Below are 17,820 nucleotides of genomic sequence, written 5' to 3'. Positions count from 1 at the left end.
CTATCACCTGCGAGATATAGGTGGATACCGAAGCACGATTGGCTATATTTGCTATTGTGGAAAAGAACCATGGGATAAAAGTAAATGGAGGCTAGGTGGAGTCTATGGTAGGTTGACTCATGTGATTCTGTCTGTGCCGATTAAGGATCATACCGTTGTTGGCACTTCTGACAAGATTGAACACATGCCTATCACTTAGCTGTCCGGAAGCCGAGTAGCTCAACTCAGGCCGGGCCCCGCTCTATAAGAGTGCGCACTCTGGATGATAGTAAGGATGTGCGGGGAGCCAGACTGAGCCCAAGGGCAGGCTGGGCCTAAACGTCTTGTCATTTGGTTGTCCCTGATTGTGCGGCGCTGGGCGAACCCGCGAAATGTGTACTTGAGTTGTACCAAAGGTGACCTAAGGCTACCGTGGATGGTAGACCCGGATTTGTGTTAGGAATAAATTCCCAGCTGGTTGAAATCGATTCGAATCGCCGTCTCTCCCGGATAGTGAGAAACTTGGCTAGCCCCAACATCGTAGTAATTGTATTATGGAATATGATGGTTCGGATAAACATGGAATTACAATACCTGCTATGGTTACTATTATATGCTCTTAAACTGATATCCCACATGTTTGGCACAGGATAGTTGCTAATTTAAAGATGAATAGTCATAATTAACTTGATAACGGAATTATAATTGTACAACTGAGTTAATCGCTTTTTATGCAAAATGTTGTCAAGCTATCTCCATTTATACAGCCTTGCATGATCCTTGGAGTCATTTTATTTCTAGTTTATGACGGGTAAGCCTAGCTGAGTACCTTCTCGTACTCATGGTTTTATTTCCCATTGTTGTAGATGGTACTGTTTATCATGGTTATTGCAAGAGTTGCTTCTATCCCGCTATGGATGAGGAGTAAGCCTTGGGCATGCTTCTTTATAAATCCCTCTACATGCTTTTGTGGACTATGATCGTATGTTGGCACTGTATTAAACTATGTTGGCAAATGCTACTTTCAAACTTAATTTGCTTCCGCTATTATCTATCAAACTTGGTTTGTAATAACTTTATTTCATACTCTGATGATGAAAATGTATATGTGAACCTTATGTAATATGTGACATGTATGTTGAATCATGTACGATCTTGGTTGTTGTAAATCATTTATCGAGACCCGTCGTGGTACTCGATGGACTACCGGGTTTATATGGGTTCAAGTATGATAGTGCGACCGCTTGCGGGCTGCCATTGTACTTGTACTCTTATAAATTGGTCGGTTCTGCGACAGTCCAGACGAAAGTGTCCGTCTTTTTGAGAAGTTTGTAGAGAGGCATCCCCTGTTTGCCGAGGCAGGAGACGAAATAGCTCAGGGCGGCCAAACAACCGGTGAGCCTTTATACGCCCTTGACATTGCGTATAGGGCCCATGTTGGAGATGGTCGTGATTTTTTTAGGGTTGGCCTTGATGCCGCATTCGGACACGATGTATCCAAGCAGGTTTCCCTTTAGAACCCTGAAAACACATTTTTCGGGATCCCATTTGATGTTGAACCTTCAGAGGTTCGTGAACATCGCGGCCAAGTTTGTGATCAGGTCACGAGCTTGAGCCATTTTGACCACTATGTCATCAACATAGACGGCAATTGTTGGTTTTGGCCGCTCGATTTGGTCAGGCTGATCGAGCAGGTCGATTTGATCAATGAAGCATTGCTGCATGCACCATTGATAGGTGGCGCCAGCGTTCTTTAGACCAAAAGGTATGGTTATGTAACAATACGAACCATACGGAGTGATGAATGAAGTCATGAGCTGGTCGGACTCTTTCATTGTGATCTGGTGATAGCTTGAGTAGGCATCCAGAAAGGAGAGGATTTCACATCCTGAGGTGGAGTTGACTATCTGGTCTATGCGTGGTAAAGGAAAATGGTCCTTTGAACATGCCTTGTTGAGGCCAGTATAATCAACGCACATTATCCATTTCCTAGTCTTCTTTTTAACAAGAACAGGATTGGCAAGCCAGTCGGAGTGGTATACCTCTTTAATAAATTCGGCTGCCAAGAGTTTGGCGATCTCCTCGCCTATGGCCCTATGCCTCTCATCGTCAAAGTGACATAGGCATTGCTTGGTGGGCTTTGAGCTCGGGACGAGGCATAGTGCGTGCTTGGTGACCTCCCGTGGTATGCCTGGCATGTCAGAAGGTTTTCATGCAAAGACATCACAATTGGCGCGTAGAAAGTTGGTGAGCTCACATTCCTATTTGGCCAGGAGCTGGGTCCCGATCCGCACCATCTTGGTAGGGTCAGTGGGGTCGATCCCCACTGCCTTAGTTTCCTCGAGTGGGTAGAAGGCAGTCGAGGAGGTTAGCTTGTTGCAGACTGGGACTGCTGGGGTTGACAACTCCCCGAGCTGTAGGAGGTCAGAAGAGTTGATGACAGCAGTGGCGAGCTCGTAATGCTCGCCGTCGCATGTGTAGGCATGCGAAAAGGTGCTACCCACAGTGATGACGTCGTTCGATCTCGGCATCTTCAACTTTAGGTAGTTGTAGTTGGGGACCACCATGAACTTGGCGTAGTATGGCCACCCCAAGATGGCATGGTAAGACCCCAGGAAGTCCACCACCTCGAAGGTAAGCACCTCTGAGCGGAAGTTGGTTCAGTCGCCAAACATGATGGGCAGGTCGATCTGCCCAAGCAGGTATTCCTGTGCTCCTAGGATCACACCTGTGGAAGGGAGAGCTCGCTGGGTAGAGCTTCGACCAGGGGATGTGCATGGCATCGAGGGTGTCGACACAGGGGATGTTGAGGTCACTGCCTCCATCCATCAGCACCTTAGTGAGGCGCTTCTTGTGGACGATGGGGTTGACGATGAGCGGGTAGTGACCTGGTCTGGCAACGTGGGAAGGATGGTCCCTTTGATCAAAAGTGATCAGAGATTCTGAACAGCGAAGGAAGGAGGGGGTGGTTGTTTCAGTGACGCATGCCTCTCTGTAGCGCACTTTGTGCTGGCACTTGGAGTAGATGGCATCAGATCCCCCGAAGATCATGATGTATTCCTCGGGGTCGGGAAAGCCATCCCCATCCTTGTCCGTCATGCCTCCTTTCTTGGCTGCTGCCTCCTTGCCCTTTCCTTCTTTTAGCCCGTCGGCCTATCACAGGAAGCGCTTAAGGAGCTCACAATCCTTGTAGAGGTGCTTGATGTGGTAAGCATGGTTGGTGCATGGGCTATCCATGAGCTTGTTGAAGTGGTCAGGCTGGCCCTGCTAGGGCTGCTTGCCCACACAATCAGCCATGATGACCAACGCGGAGTTGGCTAGTTGGCGTTGATCCTTCTTATTCTTTTTGCCCCTCTATGTGGAGGGGCCCTCGTATTGATCCTCACGCTTGGCCTTGCCCTTGTCATGGCCTCCATTGAAGACCGCTCCGACCACCTCCTCGCTAGAGGCGTGGTTCGTGGCAACGTTGAGCAGGTCACGGGTGGTACAAGGCTTCAGGTAGCCAAGCTTGTGGATTAGGGACTCACAGGTTGTCCTAGAGACGAATGCGCTGATGATGTCCGCGTCGACAACATCAGGAAGGGAGTTGCATTTCTTTGAGAACCTATGGATGTATTCCCATAGGGACTCCTTGGGCTCCTGCTGGCAGCTCTTGAGGTCCTAGGAGTTCCTAGGGTGGACATACGTCCCCTAAAAATTCCTGACGAAGACCCTCTTGAGGTTCGCCCAGTCACAGATGCTGTCATGCGGAAGGAATTTGAGCCATACTCGAACATGTTCCTCCACATAGATGGGGAGGTATTGAATGATGAAATGGTCATCATCCACTCCTCTGGCTCGGTAGCCAAGTCAGAAGTCTTCGAGCCAGATATCAGGGTTCGTCTCCCTAGTATACTTGGTGATATTGGTAGGTGGTTGGAAGCGATGTGGGAACGATGCTCCCTGGATGCGTCAGCCAAAGGACCGTTGTCTCAGGCTATCTGGGCTGGGACTCCGGTCATTGGGTCAGCGACCATGTCTGGGGCACGTTTCACCGCTCCCCTCGATAGTCTGGTCAGGACCCATGCCACCTGCTCTCACCATCGCCTGATGGACATCATCATCATGTCGGGCCTGACGCCGGTTGCTGATGACGCTGTGAGCATCTTGGTTCAGCTTGAGGCGTTCGAGCATAGGTGGCCGGTGTGGAGTGGGCGCTGGGTTAGGCCATGGCACAGTTGCGCCCTCCTGTTGCACGCCCGGTGGCCACAGTGGTGAGCGAATGGAGCGGTTGGATTGGCGCACCCCCATTCCCCCGGTAGGGAAAGAGGCTGCAAGTTGGTGGCGCAACGCAGAGCTTTCCGCCTATTGAACGGCGGCGGTCTGCACCAGCGCCCAGAGGTTCCGGTGGACCGCCTGCTCCTATGGGTCGACAGGCTCAGAAAGGATGCACAGAAGCATCATCGCCGTGGCGATGTTCTGGCCAGCCCGAACAAACTGTGGGGGATCGTTCCCCTCGTCGATGATGTTGCACTTAACCTAGCGAGCGCGACCTCGGGCGCCGCTCGTCAGGTTAAGTGCACGGGGCATAGCATGCTGCGTCGAGCGTGCCGACGCAGGTGGCGGCTAGTTCTGCCGCCTTTGTCGTAGCTCCTCGCCGTGCTCCTATGCACATGCGAGGGCCTCCGCACGAGGGTCCAGAGGGGTGTGGGTCTATAAAGACTCCGCTACCACCAGCGGCTGTCCCGGGGCATCCGCCATAGCGCACTCTCGGGACAGAGGGTGGCTAGGTGCCACGACGTCACCGATGTTGGAGCCGTCGCTCTCAACATCGTCATCCATGAGGTCATGGAAAGAGGCAGGTGCATAGCTCGCCATCCCCATGAATTCAGATGTGAGAGGGGGCAGCGTCAGCATCCATCAGAGCCCCCGTGCATACGCGTCTGCGGGGGACGCGAGGCCATAGGGGAACCGGTCATATGGCGGTCACGGCTAGGATAGCGGGGTCCCTCCGGAGAGTCGGCAGATAATATAAAAAAGCGAGTAAAGAACAATATGTATGTTACTCATAGTGGGGTATGAGCCTAGCGTAGGCTTGGAGCAAAGCCCAGGCACCTCATCGTTGAGGTTGCCGGGAGTCCTGGAGCCATTGGAGGACGCTCCTCCTCCGACGGGTGCCGGGACAAGTGCCTCCTCGCAGAGATGAAGCACGCCGAGCCAGTCAGCGACGAAGTCTAGGCTTCCGAAGAGGAAGGCCTGGGATGGCTTAAAGACGGGAGGACCCCACATCCCAACAGGTGGGAGTGCAGGAAACTGCAGCGAGCCAAAGCGAGTTATTTTGCTTGAGCCCGCCATGCCAAGATGGTGGAAAGGTGGGCCATCCGATGACTAAAGGCATGAACGTACGGCGTCTTCCCCACGGACGGTGCCAACTGTCGGTGCGAAAAGTGACCAACACGTAAATATTTGTAGTTTTATCGTACGTTGTGAACGGAGGTGGCCTAGCACTCAATGACACATGATTTATACTAGTTCAGACAACGTGCCCTATGTCCTCTTTGAGTCGGTCGGTGACTTTATTCCTGAGCCTAGGTGCTCGAAGTTTGCTATGGAGTTACAAACGAGAGGGAATAAGATGGGGGGTATCAGAGGTCCGGTCGGACTCCGGACCGAATGGCCAAGAGTGGCGGGAGCTCCGACGTGCACTAAGTGTTGCTCCGTTCGGCTTTAGAGTCCTAGAGCCGAGCAGAGAGAATCGGAATGATCCGTATGTTGTTCATTGGAATCGTTTGATGGTTGTTCGACTCGTCCGAATTTATCATCCTTTTGGAGAGAGCGCATCCCCTTTTATAGATGAAGGGGACGGCTTTACAAGAGAGAGTGTGTGTGAGAGAAAGAGAGTGTGTGTGCTACCTAGTCTTGTTGCCCACGCTGTCGGGTATAAGATGGTTTGTCGGCGCCCACAACACTGTTGACGCTCAGATGCATGTGGTAGGCTCTATCGTCTTCTTCTGGTATGGCAAATGTCGACGCCTACCATACTATAGGATAAATGTTGGCGCCCACAACATTGTTCATGTTCTGACATGTCTGGAAGGTTGCGAAGCATCCTTCTGACATGGCCTGACAGTACTATCCTACAGGTGTGCAGGGTACGGTACTTGGTATTGCGGTTGACTAGAGCGCTCCTCCTTACTTGCTCTGTCCGTTTCCTGGGTCTTCACCGAGCGGGTGTCCCCGGTTGGTCGTTCCCCAGTCGGCTCCGGCCTCTCGGTCAGAGAAGAGCAGTAAGCAGAGGTTCGATGTACTCCTGGTCAGATAAGCGAGTCAGAGTCGGAGGCGAGTGTCGTCCCTTCTCGGCCAGGCCTTCTGGTCGGAGAGGCGGGCCGGAGTCGGAGGCGAGCGCCGGTCTTCCGGTCGGAGAGGTAGGTCAGAGTCAGAGGCGAAGGGTGTTACATCAGTGCATGTGCAACATTTTTCTCTAATTTATACTTCTTAGAGCAACTCCTATATTACTCCTAATTTACAGGAATATTGATTTTAGTAAAAAAAAAAATACTTTTCAGCAACCTCTTAATTTAATTGCATATCTAAATATTGACATTCTCTATATCGAATTTCTCGCAAGCCAAAGATGGAGAACGGGAATGACTCTCTAGAGCGTACGCAAGATATAGAGAATGTACTAAAGGGTATAAAAATACAGAAAATATTTTTTACTCAAATAACTCTCAAGTGATGATTTAGAGAGTAAATTTGAGAAAGAATCTTGAAGATACTCACTTTTGTACAAAGAGCTTAGAAGCAAACGGTTCTTTGTTCTAGTAAAAATATAATATTAAAAAATGGATGAAATTAGGAGGGCCCAAGTGGTATTTTATTAAGAAGAAAATAGACACCAAAGTTCTTCTATACAAGAACTTGAATCTAGCTAGATTCTTTGGACATACATCCACAACCTCAACCAGCTCAGCTAGCTTCGTCCCAGTAAAAATATGTTGTATTATAACACAATGAGACAAGGCTCCAGTAACTAACCATCCTATCCCCTAGTGTATATATATCTGTACTATACGGTATCCAAATATCTACTACAAATATATTTTTAAAATGCTTTTCCGGTCCCGCGTAATAAAGTTTCCACATTCACAAGCGGTAATAATCGTGTGTAGTTGATGGCTCTCGTTGTCCTAGGCCCTCAAATCCTGCACAGCACAGGGCCCGGTCAATGTTGTCATGCAGTGCAGTTTTCTAGCGCCGCCGCTCCCTGAAGGTTTCTACGTACGATTCCATTCACGACTACTTGGCATCCAAAGAGTCATCCGATGGTCTGAACTGAACTGACGCAGATCTTGCAAAGGAGCCAACGAGATTGGTAAAATGAATGACTGAGATAGACATTGGCCTGGCAAATTAATGCGATGGTTGCACATGCCAAAACCTCAGCGCATATGACGAGACGAGATGTTTCAAGTTTCAACTGTCAACTCAATCCTGCCGAGCAGCGGAATTGACCGATTCATAGGTCGGTTCAAATTCTCCTCACAGGTCCTGATCAAACAGGGCATGCAGCTCGATCGCCACGCTTAATTTTCCTGCCCTTCTGCCACTATAAATACGTATATATATAGCCACCGATTCCTCTCCATCGCCACAAGCATCAGAGAGCTAGGCTATAGGAGCACATCCTTCACTAGTAGCTATTCAAGGATCAGAGTTTAGAATTTCAGGAAGCTGCTTCAGAAACTCTAGCTAATACAGCGACAGAAGATGGCGACCGCAAAGGCGTGCATCCTGCTGTTCACCGCCTTCTTCTTCTCCGGGCTCATGCAGCTCTCCATGGCAGCACACGAGAAGCAGGCGACCGCCGTGGCGACAGCGCGGGTGGTCGACACAAAGGCGATCGATCAGGCTGTCGCGTACCTGCTCATGTTCGCTGCGCTCTTCGTCACCTATTTCGCTCACTGATCAGTGTCTCGATCGTAGTATAGTTTTGTGTCTGGTGTAAAGACAACACAAGCTCGTTGTATGATGTAATGCCGGTCGTCGTTCCGGTTCCTATTCACTGCATTCATGTATCAGTTCAGTTAGGAGTTTTTCTGATGAGTTTCTTGTCTATTTGTTTGAGAAGCAATTTATGCATGCATGATGATGTATCCTGCTCATAATTTCAAATATTTTATTTTTTTAGAAAATTATACCACTTATTATATATACACAACATATTGTTGTTTTTGCATGCATGTGCAAATTAGTTCGCCTTAACTCCATACCCTACGGGAAAGAGGTGCACAATATGCTTTTGTGCAAATCGTGTTATTTTATTTTGAGGTAGAATATTATTAAGTTGCATGCACTAGAAAATTAACTAAGAGCTTAATCTACCAAGAAATAGATAGAAAGGTGACATCTGAGGAAATAAATTAAAAGGTGAAAAACATACTGAGAATAGCTTTTTCTGGTTTTTTGTGTGCTGAGAAGTTAAAATTTTATTTTAAAAAAATCAATAGCAAGAGGCCAATAACCAGAAAGCCAAGTTTTAAACCAAAAGCTAAAACTCAAACAATCAAGCCCAAAGTAAATACGCAAGATTGGACCCAAGTACCGAACGCCTGGAAATTTTACCCTTAACATATCCCAAGGAAATAGATCTTGTCTAATGCATTTATTCATACATAAATATTTTAAAACTACTATCTCCGTTCCAAATTGTAAGTTTTTTCTAGATACGTAGTATGTATCTAGATATAGTGTATATCTAATAGAGATAGATCTAGATGTCTAAATATTCGAAAGATCCAATATTTGTATTCCATTTCAGCGTCAATATGCATATATGATTCATATTCGATTTTAATATGGATGTTAAATAGATGTATTCGAATATTTTTTTATTCCTCTCAATCTGCTTCTACATCGAAGAAATGTGAATATCCAACATTATCTATATATGTGAGGGATTTGATCGAGGGACAGAAAAAGTAATGACAGACGGATAGAGAAGAGACTAATAGAGTGGGAGACAGAAAAAAGAAATGTTCGCTCTTAAACATTAGGTATAGATAGATACATTTGCATTATTTTTACTGTATTAACAAAAAATAGATGAACCTAACCGCTGAAATAGGAGGCAAATACCATGACAAGTAGTTGTCTCACTAAAACTAGTTGATCACTGTTTCAAAAAAAAACTAGTTGGTCACTGAACATAATTAAATCTTAATTTAGGGAGCTGCATTTAACATCAAGAATGCATGACTTGGCTAACTTAGATTTGGTTGTATTGTGGTCATCCGGCTTTGAAGATACTTAGGACAAATTTCCATTGTATTCCAATGAAAAATATTCAAACCATATTTTTAAATGCATCGACGCACCGTCGCCGGCCTTAGGAGCTAATAAGACAGGGCTTTTACTCATAGACCTACGCTGTCAACATTGACGACAACATGAGATCCTTCAATGAAGCTTGCAAGGAGGGGATTGACGCCCGGAGCTAGCATCACCATCGTTGGCCCGTTCGAGAGGCAGGCGGAGCTTTTGCCCAGAACTCATGCATTGCGCAGCGCCACACCGAGAGCCGCCGCTTGGCAACCTGAGCTAGAGAGCCACCGTCAACCACCAGGAGCCAACCCAGAAGGGCAACCCAAGCCGCACCGTTGCCGACCAAGCCTTGCGCGGCCACATCCAGGCGCCGCCGCTGCCCGCCGCCACCAGTCGCAGAGGCAAAGCACCGTGAGGGTCTGGAGCCCACCCCTGGATCCGGACGCTGAGAGGCCGAACTGAGCAGTCGCCGGCACTTGGCTTGCCCCAGATCGGTTGGCCAGGCGCTGTTGAGTGCGCAGCCAAGCACCTGGGCCCTCTGCGCCATTGCCGGGCACAAGAGCCCGGCCGCAACCGCGTTGGGCATGTGGGCTGCAGATCTGTTACAGAGAGGGCCGGATATAGCCCTGGAGACCCCGAATCTGTCGCCGCCGCAGCTTCAAAGGCGTGCTTGGCTGTGGCTCGTCGTAAACGATCGTAAATTTCCAGCCAGAACAGTATTTTTCTCTCGCATAAACCAGCCAGCCGTACTTTTTCACGAACCAACAACGAAACGAACCAGCCAATCGAACAGGCTGCCGCTCGCAAACGATGCATAAAGTGAGAGTGACTCAGAGAAAAGTGGGTAGGAGATAAGTGGCTGCGAATGCCACCTTTGTTTTGGCAACGTCACCTAACGAAGCATAAAGTGAGAGTGACTCAGAGAAAAGTGGGTAGGAGATAAGTGGCTGCGAACGCCACCTTTGTTTTGGCACCGCCACAGGCCGCTGCCGCCGCCTCCCGCCGGAGCGGCGGCGGTGGCCGGAGGAAGCCTAGGGCGGTGGGCGTGTCGCCCCGGAGTCCCTATGGACGACACGGGGGAGGGGGCTTCTCCGGTTCAAATCTGTATATGACACTGACATGCTTAAGCATGACATCTTCTGTCCGCAAACTAGATCACATGAATGTCAGGGCAGGGCGCAGTCAACATTGTTCTGCAGCTTTGTCCGTTGCTACTTACTGAAGATTTCAACCAACAAAATTCTATTCAGAACATGCACACGAGACATCGGGTCATCGGCCATCTCATATTTTGAACTGAACACATGCGAAGTAGACAAAACCGCCGAGATGGAAATATTCAGCACATTTATTTGGCGACCAAGATAGTCAATCCTGCCGAGCCAGACACAGACTGACCGATTCATCTTCTCTTCATAATAACTTCAAATTTCCCTTCAGTCCTACGATCAAACTAATTAAGCACACTGAGAGTTCATGTTCATCACACCTTTGCCCATGTACTACATCTATATATATGCATGCCCTCCAATTCCTTTGCATCTCCAAACAAATCACAGAGCTTAGCAGGCACATTTGCATTTTCATTCTTCTTCAGCAGCTGTGAATTAATGGCATCCGTGAAGGCGTACGTGCTGCTGTTCACGGCCGCCTTCTTCTCCGGGCTCATGCAGCTGTCCATGGCAGCACAGGAGAAGCCGGGGACCGCCGTGGCGACGGCACGGATGGTAGTCGACGCCAAGGCGATCGATCAGGCGATCGCGTACCTGCTCATGTTCGCTGCGCTGTTCGTCACCTATTTAGCGCACTGATATATGATTGCTGCCTCCGTAGTACAGCATCATGAGTGGCCTGAAGCAGATGAGCCCCTTGCTGTAGCTGTAGTGCTGTTATAGGTTCTGAGTCGCACTCGTGCATCCGTTCAGTTCGTGCCGATGAGTTTGCTGTCAATTTGTTACTACAAAAGAAAAGCTTACGAGCAAATTAATGATAATCGAGAAGTCCTTACAAGTCAAAAGGCTGTTAATTTGTTTGAAAACATCTCAGCAGTGTACATGACAGTTTTGAGTATTGTGCAGTGGTGTAAAGAAATGTAACTGAAACGATCATTTTACTCTAATAATACCTACAATTGATCATGAAATTCTAAAAATTAGCATGTAAGCACATTTTAGGTGGATATGTTTGTTTTTAAATAATTTTAATAAAGAGGACCCTTACATCAATCTTAAAATGGATACACCTCAGACATAGTTTTACATGTAACTCAAGTCAAAATTTGAAGTTTGCACATCTCAGATCAGTTCGTATGCACCTCAAATATTGACACAACCTCACATTCACGCCAAGTTAAGGAAATACGTGGTTTCAAATTTTTTAGATAAGACAGAATCTAAGCTTGTAGCTAGACAAACACATTAGCGCCATATAATCCTTAAGCATATGAGATAAGAGATCGATTCTCAACTAGACATAGGGCACCCCATACCTGAACCAATATAAATGTGTCCCGTGTGACGTGTGCTATATCTTTCTAATTCCCTGCGCACAAAATACAGATCTGCATTGTAGACGAGAATTCCTCTGACAGACATCCACCGCGTACGACTTCTTCTATGCACCCATGTCCTCCGTGGACTAGGAGTGGTAGACGACCACCCTCTGAGGCGTAGGTATATTTTATTAAGAAAAAATTAACATCAAAATTCCATTTGGATCCTTTAAATTGAATTTATTCTAACAATTATAATTTAGACGTAGATTAATTAAGCTAATATAGTTGTATACGGAATATATTTGTATATTTATTGTTAGGCATGTAAGGGGCATACTGTGGTAGAACCGTCCGAAATAACACATTTTCGGAGGCGCTCGTCTTTAGCACCTCGAAAGTTAGCTATATCGGACAGTTCCGTCGAGCCCACCCTATGGAAGAACTCGAAACAATCCACGTTTTACATCCAGAATCCAATAATGAGTACGAGCTTACAATAATTAGTCCATTTTATACTACAAGAGTTCTTAGAAATTATTTATTATAATACCAGTTCAGAGTGCGATAATTAAACAACGGAATGAAAATAAACATATAGCGGAAACGATACAAGGATCCGTCAGTGCCCACCAGAAGAATCCTTCACACAAGAGCTACTACTCAAGCTGCACCTGCAACAAGGTTAAAATAAACCCTAAGTACATAATGTACTCGCAAGACTTACCCAACTAGTAAGAATAGTTTTTCGACTCCAAGGATTATGATAAACAATATGAGTTTGTTGTTTTCTTTTTGTTTACGAAAAGCATTATAGAGTGGATGCTATCACAAATACAAAGGTAAGTGTATATCACTAACTTGGTTTATCACAAATACAAATACAAAGATAAGTGTATCTTAGTGTCATGAACCCAAACCTAGGTAAAGATGTCACGCTGCAAAAAGATGGTTTGTGCGATAAATCCTGTCCTTGAGGACATCGATTACCGATTTGCACTGAAACATTGTCTTAGCTCCCACATGAAATCACCTCAAGGCAAAGAATGTGACATTGAACATGATACACCTATATGATATGCCATATATATGATACACCTATATGATACACATTTGATCAAACAAGATTCCAACTTGCCTATTCATAAGCCTCTGGTACCTTGGACACATTAGAAAAAGGTCTGTTCATTGTAGAGTACGTAAATAGTAAAGCAAATGACAAAATGTTAATACAAGGGGTCGAGTAACACAATGCAAATAAAACCACGTGAAAGGAAAAAGTTTTCTGAGAAATTGGAAAAAAGATTCACCTGATTTGGACAACAAATTCGAAATCTAAACACGTTTAACGTTTTTACAATGAATCAAAATAAAAAGGATGAACACCATGAACCCGGCGCCTACAAGTGGGTTCCTCACGTCAGTGGCACACCCTTTTTCCACTTATTTTTTGTAATTTTTGCCAAAAATTGGCTTGGCGCCCGCATGCAGCCATTTACCGCCTAATACCCGCCCATTATGCGAACAAAGCGAATCTTAACCTCCCCACTTCCTCATTATCCTCCCCATCTCCTCTAATTCTTTCCTTTCCCTCCTCCAACTTGGTTCCCGATCTACACCCGCCGCCACCGCTTGTCTTCACCGTCGCATCGTCATTGTAGGGGCGCCGGTGTAGGACAGGCCACACCCGGAGCCGCCACGACGTGCTCAAACCTCAAGGACTCCCAGACTTCCTCTTCGTCAGAGTTACGGTAACCCTAAAGCCATTGATCTATTCACTTTTCACTTACGAAAGAATAATGCATGTACCTGTGTGTCTATGTAGTTTACTTGTTCAATGTTGCTGGACTGCAGAATGCATCAATGGAGACTCAATCGACGTCACCTACGTTCAACACACCAACACCTGCTTCATTGTCCAGACCTAGGGCGACGATGTCGCTTTTTCAAACACCTCCGTCCAGGACGGCGAAACCTCCTACCGATAAAGATGGAGGTGATGGCAGCCAATCACAAGAAAACCTCTGATGTTCCACTCAGGAAGACGACAGGTAACGACACAATGTCTGTTTGGATGCTACTGCAATGATTTAGAATTCGACAAAATACTTCAATAATAGTGAGATCCTTCAATAAACAGTAGTGAGATGCTTCAATAATATGAAGGACACATTATTGTTTGCCATTCTCAAGTTGTTCCTTCTTTAAATATTGTTTAGGGTGTGCTTATGTTTCTCATTACATTCTATGACAGCTCGGAACAAACATGGACTGTTTCTTTCACTTGCAAGGGGGCACCGGGGGGGGGGGGGGGGGGGACAACAATTGGCTCAGTATACAATAGCCAGGGACGACCTCACGTTTGGTAACTTAATAACAATGAAATCAAATTTGGGGTATGGTACCAGGGACTACTTGTACTACAAGAGGAGAAGTGGTAACTCTGTAGCAACACTAAACAAGATCGAATATGATGTCAATGCAAATGCAATGATATCAAGTAATGCAGAGGAGAGGGAGGTCAGATTAGTATTGTCAAGGGATCAAATAACAGAGTGAACTGTGGACATAACACCCATTAAATTGCCAAGAACTGTGGCATCAAATAGTGAACATTCCATAGATGAGTCACTTGATGATTACAAGGTGTGGCTTAAAAATATGCATAGACACAGCCAAGGCATGGGTAAGTTATGTTGCTGCCCTATTATGAATTGTTATATTATATTATATTATATTATATTATATTGCAATGGCTAGATCACTAATAGCAGCATGGCTTTCGTAGATTTTGAAGATATATACAGGGATGACACAGTCAAGACTTACAAAGAATGGTTAAGGGTGCAAGGACAACTAGATCAAATTAGTAATATACACATTCTTTTCCCAAAATGTCAACCAACTTATTATTAATCCTTCGCAATATATTTATAGTTTACACGTGTGACCTATTGTCTGCAAGTGCATATGACAACCCTACAAATCAGACAGTTTTACTAAATTCAAGTCAAGATAGTAATCCAACACCACCTCTGAACCAGCCATCACATGCTCGGCGTGAGAAAACACAGGGAGATAGTAAGTGATGCTTATTGTGATTTTATTTTGATGTTCAGTTCAGTTTTCCCTATGTAAATGATTTTGTTTAATCCCTTGCACTGTATATTGTTTCGATGGACAAGACTCCCAAAAGAGGAAGGCACGAGGTACTGTGAAAGGATTGGTAGCTAGCCACAAGAGATCTAAGCAGGGCAGTCAGAAGCTTAAAGTCCAATTCTCTACACGTGGAGAAGCTGTAGGTGACAACGCATGCACATTTACTGATGAAATAGTAGTGTACACAAGGAAAAAAGCACCACTCATTGGGGTGAGAACATGGAAGGATATCGACCAAGATGTCAAATATTCAATAGTATATGATATGATGGTAAGTTTCTGAATTGTTTTTTCTAGCATACACAGTTTTGTTACCAAATTAGTTAAGAAGTGACCTAGAATTTATGTTTTATATGTTGAACAGCATAAGTGGGACATTGAGAATAACGAAGAAAACAGGAAAAATATATGGATCATCGCTAATGAGCGTTACAAAGGATGGCGAGCAACATTAAGTGCTACGTATAGGGCGTACACCACCTATGAGAGAATGAGACATAAGCCAGAAGAGTTGGACATTGTTGAATGGCACTATCTGGTTTTGTATTTTGGCAAGACAAGTTTTTAGGTTTGATGACCTTTACTTTATTCTTGCCATTTGAACTTGATGAAATAAAGGCTATGTTTTGGTACATTGTAATATTTTTTATAATCAACTCCTTGTGTAGAGGGTTAGTTGCAAGAATTCTCGGAATCGACAGAATGTAAAGGTACACCATTGGGCAGGATCAAAGACTTTTTCTCAGTGTGGCTTTGAGAAGGTAATAACTTCAGAAGCACATGACCATGCTTCCTTACCTTTTGATATATCGCTAATTTGTTACATTCTTGCCTAATTAGAGGGACCCAATAATTGGTGATGAGCCAAATGATTTGGAGCTTTTCATGATCATGCACAGTAAGAATGGACAATGGAGAAGCCAAGAATCCAGGGATATCTATGTGAGTATATAATAGTTTGTACAAACTTTATTAACTGATGCAAAGTGACCGCGTACAAAATCATTTTCAATTAACTACTTCAACTATCCTCCTTTGTTAGGATAATGCATGCAACAAAATTTCGGAGAGGGAAACAGATGGAGAAGCACTCATCATCTCAGACGTGGAGCAAAATAAGATTTTCCAGTCAGCCTACTAGGAAACAAGAAACTACAAATCAACCAAGATCTATGCTAATGGATACTTGGCAAAATACCCAACCAGAAGGCTACTACTGTCTGAGGATTACTAGTACCAAGTGTGTCAGGAATCGGCACTAGCTGAAGCATTTTCAAAGCTACAAGAGAGATTAGAATCTCAAGAGGCTGAAAGGGAAGCTGAAAGGGAAGAACATAGGCGTCAGATGGAACAAATAATGAAGGCAAGGGAGGCCGATAGAGAAGCTCTTAGGCAAGAGTTTATGGCAATGATGCAAGCAACACATGTGCAAGCATCAATACAACAAGTAATAGTCGGCTACAAACCATGCATCATTTTCGTAGTTTCAAACTCCACTCATGATTTTTCTGACCAAAATTGAAATGCAAGCTAACAAAGATGGGGACAAAATACAGAGGTTGCTGCTACAACAAATATGGATGAAGAAAATGTAAATACAGAAAGTGAAGAAATATCACATCAGCATGTAGTTTGAGAACTGAAGAGTGTTTAATGTTGTCATGTGATAGTCCTTAGTATGAGGCATAATTTTCCCTCCATCTATTGATTTGCAGAAAAACCAAGATAGCATCCCACCATAAACACAACTCAAAGCTACAACAACAGCAGGTACAAGTAATGGTCGCACAACTAGAAATAGTGCTACGAATAAGACTCAAATTGGCCAAAACAAAGGAGGGAATACGACAGTTAGTTTTACTACTACTAAAGCACTAAGGGATGTTGCGGCTAAGAAACGAGCATTATCCAAAAGGAATCAACAAGCTGGCAAAGCACAGGTGATTTTGGACTCCACTACCTGTGAATATTTCTGAATCAGATTCAGTTGCCTAGTTCCTGTTACTGTAAAGTGAAATGATACTTAGCTGAATACTAAGTTTCTGTTTGATGAATATACCAATGTTAATGATTGTTTCAGGAGCAAGATAGAGTTTGAGTGGAGCGCACAACTGATGATGGACGGTCAATGTCAAGCCAACCTTTGCTACAGTGCTACACATAGCTTATTACATTTGAATTGTTCAAAGTAGCTACTGTGCGTCAGATACCTTATGTGATTCAGTTGTTGTGCATGTGTTATCAACTAAGTTTGACATTGGATGTGGTTTCATTAATGAGTTGTACGAACAAAGCATTTTTTGGTTTAATGGATGTCTAAATGCTTCTTTCATCATATATTGTTCGCATGCAATTATTGTTTGAAGCAAACAGAGTGTTGCAATATGGACTATCGACAAAATAATTTGGCGTTGCAATATATGATATAGCAATAAACAAACGGTGTTGCAAAAAACATTGTACCAACGAAATAGTGGGTGTTGCAATAGAGTCTCCAAACTGTAGTAACATAATAGTTAGCGTGGCAATAGAGGGTCCAACAATAGCAACCAGTATTGATCATTGCAATAGAGAGGCAACCTCTAGCAACCAAACATTTACCGTGGCAATAGACGGAGGCACCTATAGCAACCATAATGTTTAGTGTCGCAATAGAGAGGCTACCTCTAGCAACCAAATATTTATCATGGCAATAGACGGTTCCACCTATAGCAACCAGTATTGATCGTTGCAATAGAGCGGCTACCTCTAGTAACCAAATATTTATCGTGGCAATAGACGGTTCCATCTATAGCAACCACCAAGATAGCATGGCAATAGAGGGTCCATCTATTGCAATGCTATTAATGTGTGGCAATAAGATCTATTGCAACACCCAATATCGTTGC

The 17,820-nt window shown here is 45.0% G+C and overlaps 1 pseudogene; it reads left to right on the top strand.

Annotated features, from left to right (window-relative positions):
* Positions 1-7,728: 7,728 nt before the first annotated feature.
* On the top strand, positions 7,729-15,878 carry LOC136460740 (uncharacterized; annotated as a pseudogene).
* Positions 15,879-17,820: the final 1,942 nt, after the last annotated feature.

This window comes from Miscanthus floridulus, chromosome 6 (assembly GCF_019320115.1).
Source record: "Miscanthus floridulus cultivar M001 chromosome 6, ASM1932011v1, whole genome shotgun sequence".
Taxonomy (NCBI): Eukaryota; Viridiplantae; Streptophyta; class Magnoliopsida; order Poales; family Poaceae; genus Miscanthus; species Miscanthus floridulus.
Note: the sequence above shows the minus strand (reverse complement) of the source record. Positions and strands in the feature narration are given on the sequence as shown.